Raw genomic sequence first — 15,968 nt, 5'->3', positions numbered from 1 at the left:
GCTGTAATCCTCCTATTAGTACCACCACATGTACCCACACATCCTTTTCACCCCCCTCTCCCAAAGCGATTGAACCCTGGCATAAAGCAGAAACCCCTCTGCCAGGCAAAAAAAAATAAAAATAAATAAATAAATAAAATAAAGAAATATCCCATGCCTTGTGAAAGCCACGCAGATGCTGCCGATCTTTGGTATTTTACAGGGATGTTACAGACTGCAGGAAGCAGCTGAGGGCTGCCCCAGCCCCTGCGGGCCAGCCCCAGGCACCCTGCAGCCCCTCGCAGGCACTCCTGCCCCCTCCTCTCCCCTTTGGGATGTCACTTTGGGGTCCGCGGTAAGGGAAACGATGAAGTCAGCAGGAGCTGGAAGGCTTTTCTCAGGCAGGCCTGCAGCAGGAAGGGAAAAGCGCATTCCCTTCATCTGCTTTGCCTCTGCGTGCTTCAGAGCTGGCCTGCAGCGGGAGCTGGCACGGAGCACGCCGAGCGCGGGGCTCGCCATCTGAGGAGGGTTCCGAGAGCAGAGGGAAGGGGAGCTCTGCAGCTTGGCTGCTTCCCTCGCACCGAATTCAGCCCTCACAGAGGGCACAAGGCTCTAACACGAGCACATCCAGGCTTTTGTGAAAGGTCTGTACCGAGCAGCAGAGCTGATACCAGGCACAGGCTGAATCTAACCGTCCCTCCTCGGTCGTATAAATGTGTAACCCACACACCGCAGACTTGCCATGCCCTGTGCCCTTCTGCAACTCAAAATACAACCCTGACTTGAAGGTCTCTATTTGCAAACATAGAGGAACAGTGGTTCCTAAATTGCAGGCAAACATTTGACTTCACTCAGCCCAATTCAAAGAATATCCTGCACGAACCCCACCCTTCTGCCCAACAACTCCAGCCTTAATGCCCAGATAGTTTTCTTTCAGGCTTTATCACAGATAAAATATGGCCCCTTTTTTATTGAAGGAGTAGAACCTGCCAAATATTTACCAGCTCTTTCAGAAGGCTGAAAATGTCACTCTTACTGTGTAATAAACTTCCCCAGAAAGGCCCTGATAAATAGAGAGCCTCGCCATACTGCCCAGAACTAGTTTATTGTGGCCTGAGTATTGCCAAGTCTGACTGACGAAGAAAGCATATTTGTACACACAGAAACATTAGCAAGAGAGGCATCAAGTTTAAAAGTGAAAATAAAACAAAGCCCCATTATTAACTGGGGTGTGTGGGGGGAAATAATTGAGCCTGCATCCCAGAGAGCAAAGGATATTATTGAAAGCTTCAGAGCTAAAAAAGTAATTTAAGAGCTTGTCCACAACTTGCAGCAGAAGCTTGAACCATCTTATTTAGCATTTGGAAAGTGCTAAAGTGTGGCCTACCCCCAGCCCAGCCTTCAGAGCAATATTATTTAAAAAATAAAATATTTTTACTTTGTAATTTGACCCACAAAAAGTCATTTGGGGCAGGAGGGAATGTTCTCTTCCAGCCTGAAATTTAATTCAGAGAGAATGTTAAAACTGAACAGTGTAAACCAGATGCTGAGAAATACGGCTGCAGTGCACTGCATGTTCTTTGGGGCGCAAACACAAGTTGGAAAGGGCTCGTCAATGCCGTGTGTACAGCTACAATCTAAACAGTTGCTAATAATTATAGGTGAATGAAGAAAAACTACGTTCCTAGCATCAGAAAGTCCATCAACAGTTGTAGCAGCTATAAACAACTACATCCACTCTAATTCAAACAGATGAATGCTGCTTGAAAAGCAAAATGTGTCCTTTCACCTTAGCAAATGCCATTAAGAAAAAAGATTTCCAAAAGGGACCAGGGAGACAGAAGCTCAGCTGAACAGATTTACCAAGTCCTGATGATGGCAAAACACTGAGCACTCGCTCCCTGCAACAACAGGCTTTGACTGGGTCTTGAAGGAAGCACCCAAACCAAAAGCTAGTAACTCAAATTATGCTATATAGCGCTCCAAAACAGGGCTTTTGGGGGCAAAACTTGCCAGAGTTACTTAAATGCAGGAAGAAAACAATTATTGCTGGAAAAAATATCCAGATTATGCTAAATCTGGCAAAAGCTAAACCCAGCAGTTTACCCAGCTTTACAAAGCAAACCACAATTAAGAAAATCTCCTATGAAAGGGAAAACTTCAGTTGAGCCTACCAGCCAGCTCCAGAGACTGAACTGCAACACAAGCAACCTCAGCAGAAGTCGCTGCTTGCCAGCGATACCGAGAGCTTATACAAGGAGTTGCGAGGAGCGTGCTAAAGAGGCACAGAAATCTACCCCCAGTTCCCCCCTTTCACACCATCAGGTTTTAATGTTAATGATATGGCTCTGCATGCTTAAAGTATTTTTACACTATGCTCGTTGTCTTGTAGCCCCGTCTTGTTCCAGGGCGGATGATTAGAATCAGATTTCTGTGATTTCACTGCAGATTAACTTCGTTAAGAGCTAAAGATCTGCAGGGAGAAAAGGGCTGCAAATAGGACAGCAGAGCCGTTCCCGACGGCGTTCTTTGCGAGAAGAGGAACAGCATTTTTGCCTTTACTCCTTACTTTCACATACTTTTCCGTTTTGTGGCTGCTAGACAGTCTTCTCTGGAAAAAATGGGCGTGCAGGGAAAAGAAATGTGCAAAAAAGATTCCTTTAAATTTTGGTTTCAAAGAAAGCTCCCACCCAGTACCCACGTACAGATTCCTAAAGAGAACAGGCCCAAGGCAGACCTGACCGCTCCTGCTGGCCCCAAAGTCCAACCAGCACCTGAAGGACTGCACACGGGAAATAATTCTGCTGCATCGAGGACAGTATGCCCAGACACATGTCAGAGGAATAGCTATTAATACACCTTTTAGTATGCTGCGCACAAGTGTCTGGATACAGAGGACTGAAGGAGAAAAACTTAAGCACGGGTCTGTAATAGCATTTGCAAATTCTTGCAAACCACGAAACACAAAGTGAATATTTTTATGGGCAAAGTCTATAGAATAAAGCACTGAAAACAGGTTTTGTTTGCAAAAATCTCATGGGGTCTGAGTGTAAAAGTTATGTGGACTGTATCAGTGTCTGTGTACACACACAGAACATAGACTCCTGCAATACTACAGCAAAGAAGTGATTCAGTTCTAAAATCTTCCTCTGTTTTTTAAGCCACTTCATTTTCCATTTGGGAAACTCAGGCCAAGTAGCAACAATATTCTCATGGCTTTCTCGTTATTCTAGATCATTGTTCTCGACTTGACAAGAGAGAAAGAAAAACATCTCTACACAAATAAAAAATTATGGGGAGCCTCAAAATAATTCTAAGAACTTAAAATGCAATGTAACATAACACCGAAGGGCGCAGAAGTTAAAAATACGATGCTACATAAGCAAACAATAATATCCACAGACTGCGTTGTATCTATATCGTGCCCAAAGAAGGAGCACAAACCAGTGCCTACAGGAGTGCAGGGCGCCGGACCAAAGACAAGTAATAGGGAACCTCAGGAGGGTGAGGGGTAAGAGCATCGAAGGAAGAAGAGAAGGACCGGGAGCCAGGCCACTTGGTGTGTATGTGACCAGATTTATTAACAGAAAAAAAAAAAAAAGAGGAAAGGGGAGAGGGCAGAAAAAAGAAAACAGATGTGTTTTCTGAAAGTGAAAGCGGCGGGGAAGGATGCACATGGCCTCGCAGGAGCAAAATCCGGGCGCTCGCTGCCTGCTAAGGCAGGGCCCGGGCACTGCGGGGGGGGGCGGCCGCGGCATCGCCGACGGCCCCGGTCGTTCGAGGCCCCTCCGGAGGGGAAGGGAAGGAAGGCACTTACGGCTGGCCGCCTCTGGCCGCCTCCGGCCGCTCCCCGCGGCCCCGGGCAGCGGCCCCGCCGCGCTCCGTCTTCGCCCGCTGCGAGCCCGGCAGGTCCTGGGAGCCGAGAACTGGGACTTTGTAGGCCAGTTGAAGCCACGAACCTCTCATCTCGCCCGCAAAGACCCAGCCCTCAGCTCGCCCGATCAGGCGCAGGCTGTGATTTATTTTTATTAGCACCGCTAGTGTTTTCATTCAACTCCTTGCCCTGGCCGCTGCCTGCCGCAAGCGCAGAGCCCCGGCCCCGGCCGGAGCGGGGCCACCCCCGGCAGCAGCCGCCGCCCCCTCCCCGGGCCGGGCCGGGCCGTGTCGGATAGAGGTGCCCGGCCCCGAGGAAGAACCGGAGCCGCCGGCACCCCGCAGCCGCCCGCACCTCGGGCCGGGGCCCGCAGCCCCCGGGCCGGGGCCCGCAGCGCACCGTGACTCGGCACGGCGGGAGCCCGAGCCCCGGTACCTGCTCTGAGCGCCCAGGGAGGCTCGGGAGAGGGGCTCGGGGGGACCCCTCGGTCCCCGTCCTCCCCCAGAGCCGCGGGGCCCCGGCACAGCTCGGGCTCAACTACGAGAAGCGGGGAGAGGCGGCGGGCGGCCGCGGTGCCCCCTCTCCTGCCTCGCCGGCTGCTCGCAGGCGGGTATTTAGGCTGGTGCCGAGCACGGCGAGATCTTTTCCACCCTTCCTCTTTGCCTTCGCAAAAAGCGAAAGAAAAAAACCAGAAATTCGTTGCCACAAGGGACGTTGCAACATTGCTCTCGGCTTTTCAAGCGCTGCGTTCGCCCCGGCGTGCTTTAGAAGTCCCAACCCAACAAGCAGCAGAAGAGAAGTAGGGGAAAGGAGGGAAAAAAAAAAGAAAAAAAAAAAACTAAAAGCAGCCATTAAAAACCAGCCCCCCAGCACCCCAAACCCCTCAAACCAGCAAGAGGCGAGCTGCTCCGTGCGGCGCGGTCCCGGCGCTGCGGTGCCCGGTGGCCGGCTGCAGCCGGGTGCCCGTCCCTCGAAAGTTTGCTCCACGTGTTGCGGCCGCGGCCCGGGAGGCTCGGGCCGGCTCCCGGGGGCGGTGCGGGCCCCGCCGCCCCCCGCCGCGCACGTTTAAGGAAGCGGCCGGTCCCCACCCCTGCGCCGGGCAGCTCCAGCCGCCAGCCGGCCGGGCGAATTTGGGAGGCTCGCCCGGGCTGCCCTCTCCACCCCCTCGCCCTCCCAGGAGCTCCGCCGAGCCCCGTGCACGAGAAGGGAGGAGGCCTCCGGTGCCCGCCGCCGCCCCGCCGGTGCCCGCCGCCGCCGCCCGCCCGCCCCGCGCTCCTCCCGGCGGCGCCTCCGCCGGGGCATTGCGCCGCGCCGACCTGCGCGCCCCGCGGCCCACCGAGGGCGGAGGGAGCCCCCTGCCGGCCGCCCTGGGCCGCCGCCACCGCCCTTCTTCCTTCCCCCGAGCCCGGGCCGCCGGCAGGAGCCCCCCGGCCTCGCCTCCAAGCCCCGAGGCGGCCCCGACCCCCGCGGCGGTAGCCCCGCGCCGTAGCTCCCCACGCGTGTCCTTAGCTCGCTCGCCCTCCTCCTGCCTCCCTGAGCGGCGGCTGTCGCAGCCGTGTCAGGGACATCCCCTGCCCGGCCTCCTGGGTGTCCCGGACCTTTTTATCTGCATCTCTGGAAGGGCTGGGTGAACATACCTGCTTTAGCAGGGCAACCTGCGCACAAAGTGCAGCTCTCGCAGCTGGAGCTATAAGGCTTTAGTAAGGACATGTTCACTTACACACGCACGTGGTTAAAAAAGGCCTTTAAGGAAATATCACAGGCCTTCAGTAACGTAAGGTCAAGCCAGAAGGGACGGTTGAAATGCCATGAAAAAAGATAATTTTCTGTCTTCCTGCTTGCTGATCTTACAGTATCACTCTGCACACCTGCTTTGTGTTTCTGAGCTTACAGGTTTTCTGCGATGATACTTCCATATGCTTTGGATACTAACCCGGCACCTGTGGGCCCTGCCCCCAGGTTGTGTGGGACCGGCCAGTTACTGCACCTCCCTTTAATTTCTGCTGCAGATCCTTCGAATGACAAAGTATGAGGGAAAGGGGACAAAACAGGCACATACCGCAAAGAGCTCCACTCCCTTGATGATGCCCACAGGCAGCTTACTGTGCTGAGACAGCAAAGTGGTGACCAGCCCAGCGAGGGGCAGCATGCTGGAGCCACAGGAAACGTGGCCGTTTGGGATGGCCTGAGAGGTTTTATCCTACAGAGACAGAGGACATCAGTTGCTGTTTCTGTGACGTGCCAGTTATCAAGGTTGTGTTCACAGAAGATCACAGCTCCATCGAGTTGAGCATCAGGCCCACAAAAGTGCAGGCTAGGAGCTCACAAAATAGACTGGGATTACCAGCACATGGGAACGCTCCCATCATACCTTCTGTACCTGGTAGAAAAACCTCAGCTGAGCAAGAAGCTCCAAACTGGGCTTCAGGAGCTAAAGCTGACAAAAATCAAAGCCAGAATCCAGAGCACTCATCTTTGCAATATTTGGGTTCAGCAGAACACAAAAGCACATCCCTTGTGTCTATATTGGATTTTTCCCTGTGTCCATACTGAAGCCACCTGTGACTCCTATGCACATGCAGGTTGCACTAGGAGCCTTTGCGTGCTCAGAACTTTATGTAACCAGCATTGTTATGGTCATGGCAAATGACCACTGGCTTGTGTGGATGGAACGGGACAGAGAGAACTTGAACTGATCTGTCATGTAACTGCTCCTCTCGATCGACACTGCAAAGTCATCCTCCACACAGAAGAAAGCGTTCCTTGGCTGGAAGCCTGATGAATATTTAGAGCCAAGGAACATGTTGTTTAAAATGGATAGTATAATGCAAAGTGAATCATGGACCACGGACAAAGGGTTTGAAAGAGAGATAAAGTTGTATGAGGATTTGGGAATAAGACTTACTGGAGGAAGGTACAGAAATGAAGAGTTTCTTGACTATCTGGAATGGGTACACCCAGGAATTGTTCTACAGTGATGCCCAGTAAGCACTGGTAGGAATGAAGACTTCCAAAAACTGTGTAAGAGACTGATATTTTCTCTGGTGAAGGGCATGGATTCTTTAGAAATCAGTTGGGCTGAAAGAGAAAAGTCCTCAACAGCTTTTAGAAACGAAGAGACTCATGCTCATGTAGAGACTGCAATCCACCAACCACTTGTTCCCTCTCTCACTCTCTCTCTTTAGTAGTATTCTTGCTCTTTGGCTGTATCAAAGAGCTAAGAGCTGCTCGCAACAGCACAGACCAACACTGAGCACACAAAAATCATAGCAACTGCTGTGGCTACATGCATGGAAGGATGTGTGTGAGCCAGGGAACAGAGAAGTTTCCTCCTAGTTAAGCGGATGGCACACTCTTTAGCTGATCTCCTGACCAACTGTTTAATTTGCTATTTTCGGCAGCCTCATACATGTTGGCTCTCACCTTAATCTTGCCACCATTGGTACTGGATGTCAAGCGTCTCTCACGAGATCAGGGCAAGACTTTCACACAACATTTTTGTCCAGCGGGAGATCTCATGCGAGGAGCCTGATCCTATGAGATGCTGCTCAGCTCCTGGCAGCCTGCTCCCACTTCCACTGACAGCACTGGCAGTCCTTTGGTGGTAACCGGATAAGGCACATGTCAGACAAGTCTCCCCTTGGCAGGAGACACTTCCGTACCTGAGAAGGTCAGGTCTTTGGACTTCATCTCCTTTCACAAATACCTGCTGGCTGCTCTCCATGGTGTGCAGAACCTGTGTGCGGGGAATGCATGACTACAGCTCCGGTCTGGATGGGAGCTGGGAAGAGGATTAGCCCTACATTCATTTCAGATGTAATCACAAGCATATCAAGTTGTAAAGCATCACAACTTTCGCAATTCTAAAAATAAACATAAGCAGTTTGGTTGAAGCAGTTTGGCAGCCAAAGGGCTAATATATTAATAACATTAGACCAACAATAACTATGGAACAATAACTATGGAACAATAGATTCTATCGCTTCTGAAAATAGCCCTGTTTGGAAAAAAAAAAAGATTTTTACAAGATCCATGAACCAGATGTAGTAGCTTCTTTATAGGTCTTCACAAAGGCTTCACCAAGTGAAAGGCTGGTGTGACATCTCTGAAGTCAGAAGGGAACTTGTGGGACAGAAAATGGATGGGAGGTTGGACTGCACATTGCTGACTGGGACACACTCAGGCCCCGTGGATGTACTTTGATCTAGTTGAATGCATGCATCAATCTGAGGTTTTTCTTTCACAGTTCAGCCTATGCTCACACAATACCTTTCTCTGCAAGAAGAGCCATCGATTTGTTAACTTTCCAGCACGTGGTACTAAGCAGCATGTGAGCAAGCATGGCTTGTAGCCAATAGCCTGGTATTTCAGCATCACCCCTTGTTGACAGAGACTGGATCACCAAAGTAGTTAAACCTGAACCCAATGATTAATGAGAGAAATAACTGAAACTCCACTGCTGGCACAGGATGAAGTTTGCTGGTCTTCACCTGAAAATATGAATCCATGTCAGAGACCCAGAATCAGATCTCTTTTTATCAGAACAATAGGAACAGCAAGTTTATCATTCACAATTTCTGAAATGATCAAACACGACGTACTGCCAGGAGTGGGCCTGACGCCCTGTACCTGTGCAGGAGCACCCAGCAGCCAAGCCCAGTAAGGGTTTATGGAAGCTGCAGTCCGCCTGAGCTCTTGCTCAGCTCTGAGCACCCACGTAACGCCACTGGACCCACGTCTCCATCCACAGACCAGGCGTGGCTTTGCTCTCTGCTCACTGGCCAAGGCTCTGCCCAGCCAAAGAACCCCTGGCAACTGTCGGTACGTGATGAATGCCCCACCATAAATGGGGACCTTCATATTTAAAGCATGTGTGTGTGTAGGAGAGGGGCGAAAATCAAAGGACTAACGAGCTATGATTAAGCTCAGAAATAATGGTTTCCTGTTCAAACACAGAACTATGTCTCTTCTTAGTACAACTACCTCATCCCCAATTGTGTCTATTAAAGACAATTACTGGGGGAGACAGATATGTGTAACCAGATGTGGAAACAACAGTCATGTTATGCGCAGTGCCATATGCAGTTTAAATTCTTTGTGGCTGAACAAGTTACATATAAAAAAATTGTCTGTTTGTGCACAGAGGAGCAGCTGTCAATGGGGAAATCCCCTTAGCCCACTTTAATCCTTCGTTCCACAATCCTCAGGGATTAAACAAATGCACTAACATTATTTACTGTAATGCTTGCTCCATGGGGGGCTTCAGTCCCTGAAATCCACTCCAGCATTTGCAAGTTTCAGTTGTGAAACATGCTGCGAGCATTCTATATTTGGTAGCTTGCAAGTACTCTTTAAGTTGGGCCCAGAGTGATGAAAGGACAGGAGTCAGGAATTCGGCTCAAGTAGAGGCTAACAGGAAGCGGGCTCGGAGCGGGAGCTCGTTTCTCACTGCACATATCTTGCAGTGGCACTGGGGCACTGCAGTGACTGCTGAGAGGGGACAGTGTTCACAGGACTATACAAGACACTTCCTGAAAATTAAAGACGCTGCCATGGTATTAATCCTCCCATCATCTACACACTAGGAGTATGAAATGAGGTTTTAAACTCAGCTCTGCCAGTAAAGCCTCACTTGCCTTCTGCTTTCCTATGATGAAATGTATGTTTGAACCTGGATACAATCCCCATGAAATTACCCACGAGGAGTCCATCAATTCAGATGCACAGTCCTCACGTCCCCTATAACGCTGTGACAGTGTAAATTGCACAACGCCATCAAACTCTTATGACCATTTGTGGCTCAACTGATGGCCATGGCACCAAACAATAAAGTACAAAAGTTGCAGACTGGGGCTCCCAAGAGCCCTCTAACATACTTGCAGCGCTAGCTGATTGCTCAATCTCTTTCTTGGGCTTCCCATGTAAGCTTATTATAGCCTCTTCAAAGACAGTAAACATTAAATTCTATATTAGGCTGTCCTTGTCTTGAATTCATATACAGTCTGAATTCTTTTACCCAGATGATTGTACCAGCTCAGCACTACTGTTTGAATTACTGCTGCTACAAACGGGATGGCAGGCCACAGCCACGGTGGGCATCACCCTAAAGAAGCTGCTGTTCTTAGTACAGGGGCAGGTTTTGCCTCAAGTCTTTCAGGCAGCAGAAAATAATGCAAACTTCAAAGGCAAAGGAGTTTGTTGTTGGTGTTTTTTGCACTGCTGACACGATGTCTCAGGCTGGACTCTGCATCTCGGCTTGTCACCGTGAACTCCAGGTCCACGGAGCTGTATTTTGCTGAATGCAAAGGAACTAATTCTCCATTTCAAGATGAGGACTGATAGTTCAGAAACTATATTAATCCAATCTCTGACTGTGCTCCCATGGCAGTGCATTTGCAAACAGATCACTTCATCTGCTCCAGTATAATTTTTTCCAATTTACACCAAGGTCACAGTAAGAGCTATACTCATGGGACTGGCCTTCATCCTGCAACATCTTGCTTACCTGCAGTAATCTCTCAGTGGTGTCACACAGACAAAGAGAACCCAGTGCACAAACCTTACAGGACTGGGCTCTGAGCCTCTCTTTCTTTCAGGATATTTACAGTAAGGAACATGAACCCGAGAGATAAAGAGGGAGAGGAGTGTGGCTTCTGTGACCTGCAGGCCCCTTGCTGCTGAGTTTAAACAGACGGTGGAAGAGATGAGAATATAAATCTCCCATCCATTCCTCTTTCTCCTCCTTCCCTGCTCCTCTTTCCCCTGCATAATTGAAGTTCATCTGAGACACGCTACCTGGACTGTCAGCTAGCATATTCTGGCCATCACTGCCATTCAGCACCACTTTTTCCATTTAAATTCTGTTTTCACAGGTTCCCTTGCGAAACCAAGGCACCCAACACTGTGGTGACACCCACCTCGCTCCCCACTCCCCGGTGCGGCAGTAAGGAATCCGGCTCCCTCTCCTGGGTGCTGCAGAGCTCATTCACCAAAGGAGGCTGCAACCACCCACGTGTTACACCTCGCTCTCAGGGGGTCAGCACAGCATGCTGCTGCTGCTCTTTCATTCATTCTGGCCTGGGAGGCACACCCGCACCTTGCCATTACTATCGAGTTATAGAAGACAATATTATCCTCAGGACCAGACCTCTATAAAATTTGCTAAGTGGGTACTAAAGCGGAAATACAAGCGGGATCCCCATGAAGGAACTTCACAACTGCTCCCCTCCTCAGGTTTCCAGGGAAGGGGACACTGTGACTCAGCCCCTTGGACACAGAGCAAGGAGACTCATTTTGCCTTTCCCAAAGTTGCCTTCTCAGTTGCCACAGATGGAGTTTTCAAAGAAAAAAAAAAATCATTGAAAAATGTATTTCCTATCTCAATATCATTTTTTTTAAAATTATTGAATACTGCAACATTCAATGGATTACTATTCGCAAACACATACCTGCTCCTCCAGCAGAACAAACCAAGTCATTTCTGTTTCTGCTTGAGCCTTCGGCATGCAGACAAAAACATTTTTTATTCATCAGTGGTAAAAGGCTACAGCCATTTGACTTTAAACACAGACATGCTTCTGGGCTCTCTTCCAGGAAGTCTGTGTCACCCAGGCTTTAGATCGATATGTTTGTCTGCAAAGTCACCCTTTTGATCTGTAATTTTTCATTTTGACACAAGAAATGCCTTTTGGTCAAACTTCAGCAGTCCATTAAATTCCAGGCATAATGGAAATGGGAATCACATTGCTGTAGCCATGTGAAGATTTCCACAGTTTGGGGTTTATTTACTCAGGGGTTAATTTACTCAACCATATATTTGAGATCCAGACAACACTGCGAACGCTGTTCTCCCGCCTCATCGAAGACCACTGCCTTCATCCCAATTGTTTGTTGGTGGTCTCACCAGCCGGTCGTAGCTTTACTTTGTACATTTAGTTGCCTAACCTGCAGGAAACATCATCACAGTTCCACGCTGCACACACCGAGCATCCTCCCGGCTTGGCCCTTCCCTGCATCCCACGCAGAGGCAGTGCCCAGCCCCGCTGGACAGCCCTCGGAGCGAGCAGGCGCTGGCTCCTGCACACAGCCCAGCTGGCTCCGGCAGCCTGCTCACCCCTGGCACACCACGCTCTGTTTGCACAGCCCGGCACACTTGTTTTCTCTCCAAGTTCAAGGTTTCAGGGCTTAGGTGACTTTTCTTTTTTTTTTTTTAAAAAAAAAACAACAACTCTGCTTTATTTTTTTAAAAAAGCTGATGTCAGCAGACCCATGGGGGGACACCCAAAAAGCAGGACTGCTGGGAAGACAGCTCAATGCTTCATGAATGCACAAGCGGGTCGGAACAGTCTTTGGGACAGTCCCGTCTGCCCTGGCTACACCCAACAAGGTCTACATAAGGCTTTTGAATGATCTCACTACTATTTCTGAATCAGACACACAGGTCCTGTGTTGCTAACACACTGTTTTTCAGTTGCTGAAGTTTGACCCTGGGGAGGACGCGACAGATGCTTAGGAGAGTTGCAAAGTTCTGAAAATGTTGTTTTAATCTGAACAAAGAACATTATGCTTTTAGTTCCCATTCACGTCTTACTCTTCGAAAGAAGGCATGTTCTGTCAGCCTCTCAAAAATGCACATAATACACAATTCAGAAAACACCACTGTTATAGTTGATTCATTTTTACACTTTTAAGAGGAATTTTAAAGGGGTCATGAAGAGTCTGCATCCTGAATAAAGCAGCTTGTCAATCCAGAAAGGTCAGGAAATTCTGTACCTAAGTATGGCCAAGATTTTCAGCAGTAACACAGACGTTAAGTACATTAATTGTAATGTATTTTTATTAGGTAATTAAAAGGGGCCTCATTTAATAATTCCTCATTTAACAGAGGTGTTATATTCAGAGGGAGACTGCTCAATGTTTTCTGGAACAAAATCAAAGATCTTAGAGGAACTCAAATGGGAAACCTAAAGGTTTTGCGTTGGTTTTGGTCAGGATTTGTGTCCAAAATAAACAATTCCCCCTTCCCAGTCCACCCTCCACCCCCAAAAACCTATCTCCAGCACACCTATGATCAGAGCATAAGCATCTTGATTAAACTTCACTGACACTTCAGGACTTTAATTATTTAGTGAAAGCCAAAATCAAATTTATTTCCTAAGAAGAATGGGCTGGGGATTTGGGAGGCAGGAGAACATGTGATCCACCTCAACACAACCCTGCGGTGCCAGGAGCTCCCGCAGAGCATGAAGGTGCAGAGACACCACCGAGAGCAGAGCCAGAGATCCAAGAGCCCAGCAGCACCTCTGCCAGCGAGCTGGGAGAGAGAACAGCAGGATCAGCTCTGCTTGGATGTGACGAGCAGGTCATTTTGTTTGAATTTTATTTTTAGGCAGGACTTTGCTCACACAGAAGGTCAGCTGATGCAGCCTTGTTAGCTTGAATGTCAGTTGGGTCTAGCTGTTGATTTGCAGCTTTGTTAACAAACTGTACAGTGTTTCTGTCCAAGGTAAGGCAGGCCAAACATAATGCATGTGCTAGGTGACAGAGACACGCATGGGCCAGATTTTCACATCTGGAACTGTTCCTGCAAGAAGTCACTTGGTTATCATAAGTAACCTGCAACCTCCACTCTTGCTTTAAGCTTCTTGCATGAGCCACAAGGCACAGCTCCATTCCTGCTAATAAGCCAACCAGAACTTTTCAGAGGCGACAGACTTTGCCCTGAAAGCTTTACCTGTTGAAATGCGGTGTTTATAGCACTATTTTCTATACAGAAAAAGATGGTCCTGAGGACTGAAGAAAAATCCCTGTGCCCTAGGATTCGTGTGTTTGTGAAGAGCTGGTGAGCCCTGAAGACAGCAATGCGAGCAGGATGCACAAAAAGAACTAACTCTGCTTTACTGAACAGATTGGATCTGGGCAGGAGGGCTTGTTCCAGCAGTGAAGATGCACATTTAGTCCTGGTGCTGAGCTCTTCTGTGGGTTCCTCCCGAGGTGCTGAGCAAAGGACCTTCGTCACAAGACATCCGTGAGTTAGAAGTTAATCTTCCAGTTCTGCAGAGACTGAAGTTAAGCAACTGGTAAGCTGCCTGGATGTGTTATGGCCACAGAGAACAGCAATGCCAGAGCTTTACTGAAATACTTGGCTCAGCCCTGTGTTCATGGCACACGTTCGGGCAAGACTCAACTGCTCAGGTTTACTGGATGGCAAGCCTGTTTCGGGGAGGACCTCGGTTTCACAACTGGTTTCAATGAGAAACAAACCCACAGAATTCTGAATTTTCTGCAAAAGCTGCAAGACTTTTGAGTCATTAGAAACGCTACAGAATTTTAAAAAGTCAAAATAGGGTGCTTCAAAGCTGAAACTTTCATCCTTAAGAGCCTGCAGCAAAGTTGACAGGCTTTTGACAGCACTGCATTTTCCAGGTAAAATGGTGTCTACATTTTTCTAAACAAGTTCTAAACTGCATTTCCTGTTTTTATATCAGAACGTACTATGGCATTTTTGTGCCTTGTTAAAAACATACTTTACAACTGTTTTGTACAAACCTCCCAAAATACCTTATGCACTCGCACTTCCAGTACCTACTGAGAAAGACAAACAGCCTCCCACCCAGACAGTCCCAGGCTAAGTGTGGTGCATTAAACAGCAAAAACAGCTTTTTCCAAGCATCAAAGAAAGCAGCTTTTTTTTTTCCTCTCTCCAAGAGGCTCCTCAGTTCTTCCCAAATATCTGGCTATTGAAATGACTACTCTTTACATATTTTAAGCTGTCTAAAAGCAGCAATAATCAAACTGACGCTATACAGAGCCAGTAGAAATGCCCTTGCACACGTGCAGATCTTCGCAGCGCTTTATGTGCTAAGAACCAAGTAATCAAGGCCAGTTCTGGTGGAAATGGCACAACTGCACTAAGCTTTTCATGGCTGTGTTTGTTTATTCCGGGATTCAGCCTCCCTCTACCATTTAAAGACTTTGTCTAAAAGAATTACCTCAAACCCAGCACCTTTAAAGACAGCAAGAGGGATTCATCACTTCCAAGCTCACCGAACACTTCCTCCACAGCAACGCGGTGCCAACATCAGCTTTATTTAACTGTGATTCACCTCGTTCGACACACCCGTCCTGCAGCAAAGCACGGAGAACGCCTCCTGCACGAGGTGACTGCTGTTCCCACCCCACAAACGCGATGCACAGCAGGGCCGCACGCACCTGGCAGGATGCGGCCCCCCGACTCTGCTACTCGCTTCTCTGGGACCACAGCAGGGGTCTGGGGGGGGGTCTCCCCGCCCCTGGCCGGTGCTCCCCTGCCTGCCAAGCCGCAGGAGCTGCGGGGCCGCCCTCCCTCCCCACTCTCCGGAGCCGGGAACAAAAAGCAGCCACCAACCCGGCGGCATTCGCAGCTCCACGCCACGAGGCTGGCGAGCAAGCACCGCGCTCCCTCGAGCAGGCACGGACGGGGTTCGAACCCGCGATCTTCGGTTTACGAGACCGACGCCTTACCACTTGGCCACCGCGCCTGACGGGCTAGCAGCAGCCGCGCGCAGTCAGTGGAAGGCAGCGGGCTGCGGCCCCCAAGGGGTGTGGGCGCTCCCGAGCCTCCGGTCACGGAGCGCTGGGGCGGCACCGTTCCCTTGGAGCCCGTCCCGGGCACCGGCACCGGGAGGACCGGGGGTACCCGGCCAGCCGTGCCCCGGCTACCGGGCAGCCCGGCGTGGAGCTCCCTGCCGCCGTTTTCACGTTTTGCTCCGGTCTCGTTATCTTCTGCCTACGCAGGCGAATCAGCATAGCATAAATCGTAAATACGGTGCTACTTTAGGAAAGGTTCCTCCTTCGGGTTCCTGGCTACCAAGGATTTAGACTCACGGCTAGCGCTTGGTTAAAACCCAGGCAGTGAATCAGCTCCTGTTTTTGTCACCGCTGGCTGTAGGGCAGGAGGGAAGAATCTGAAGGATGTGGGTTTGAACAATTATTTAGCTCTGCACTGGAATTCCTCATTCTGGCTTCTAGTTTTCAATCATTGCTCGACTACAAAAAGCGATCTAACAATCCCTAGCTTGCATATTTCTCCTGGAAAAAATACCCAAACAAACCAAAGCACAGTAAAAGCCTGCTA

At 49.5% G+C, this 15,968-nt stretch overlaps 1 non-coding gene across 1 annotated transcript; it reads right to left on the bottom strand.

The window, feature by feature from the left end:
- Positions 1 to 15,300: 15,300 nt before the first annotated feature.
- Positions 15,301 to 15,372, bottom strand: TRNAT-CGU (transfer RNA threonine (anticodon CGU)). Its single transcript has one exon. It is a non-coding gene; the product is annotated as a tRNA-Thr (tRNA).
- Between the last annotated feature and the right edge of the window lie 596 nt (positions 15,373 to 15,968).

The sequence above is a fragment of the Cygnus atratus genome, chromosome 18, assembly GCF_013377495.2.
Source record: "Cygnus atratus isolate AKBS03 ecotype Queensland, Australia chromosome 18, CAtr_DNAZoo_HiC_assembly, whole genome shotgun sequence".
In the NCBI taxonomy this organism is placed as follows: domain Eukaryota; kingdom Metazoa; phylum Chordata; class Aves; order Anseriformes; family Anatidae; genus Cygnus; species Cygnus atratus.
Note: the sequence above shows the minus strand (reverse complement) of the source record. Positions and strands in the feature narration are given on the sequence as shown.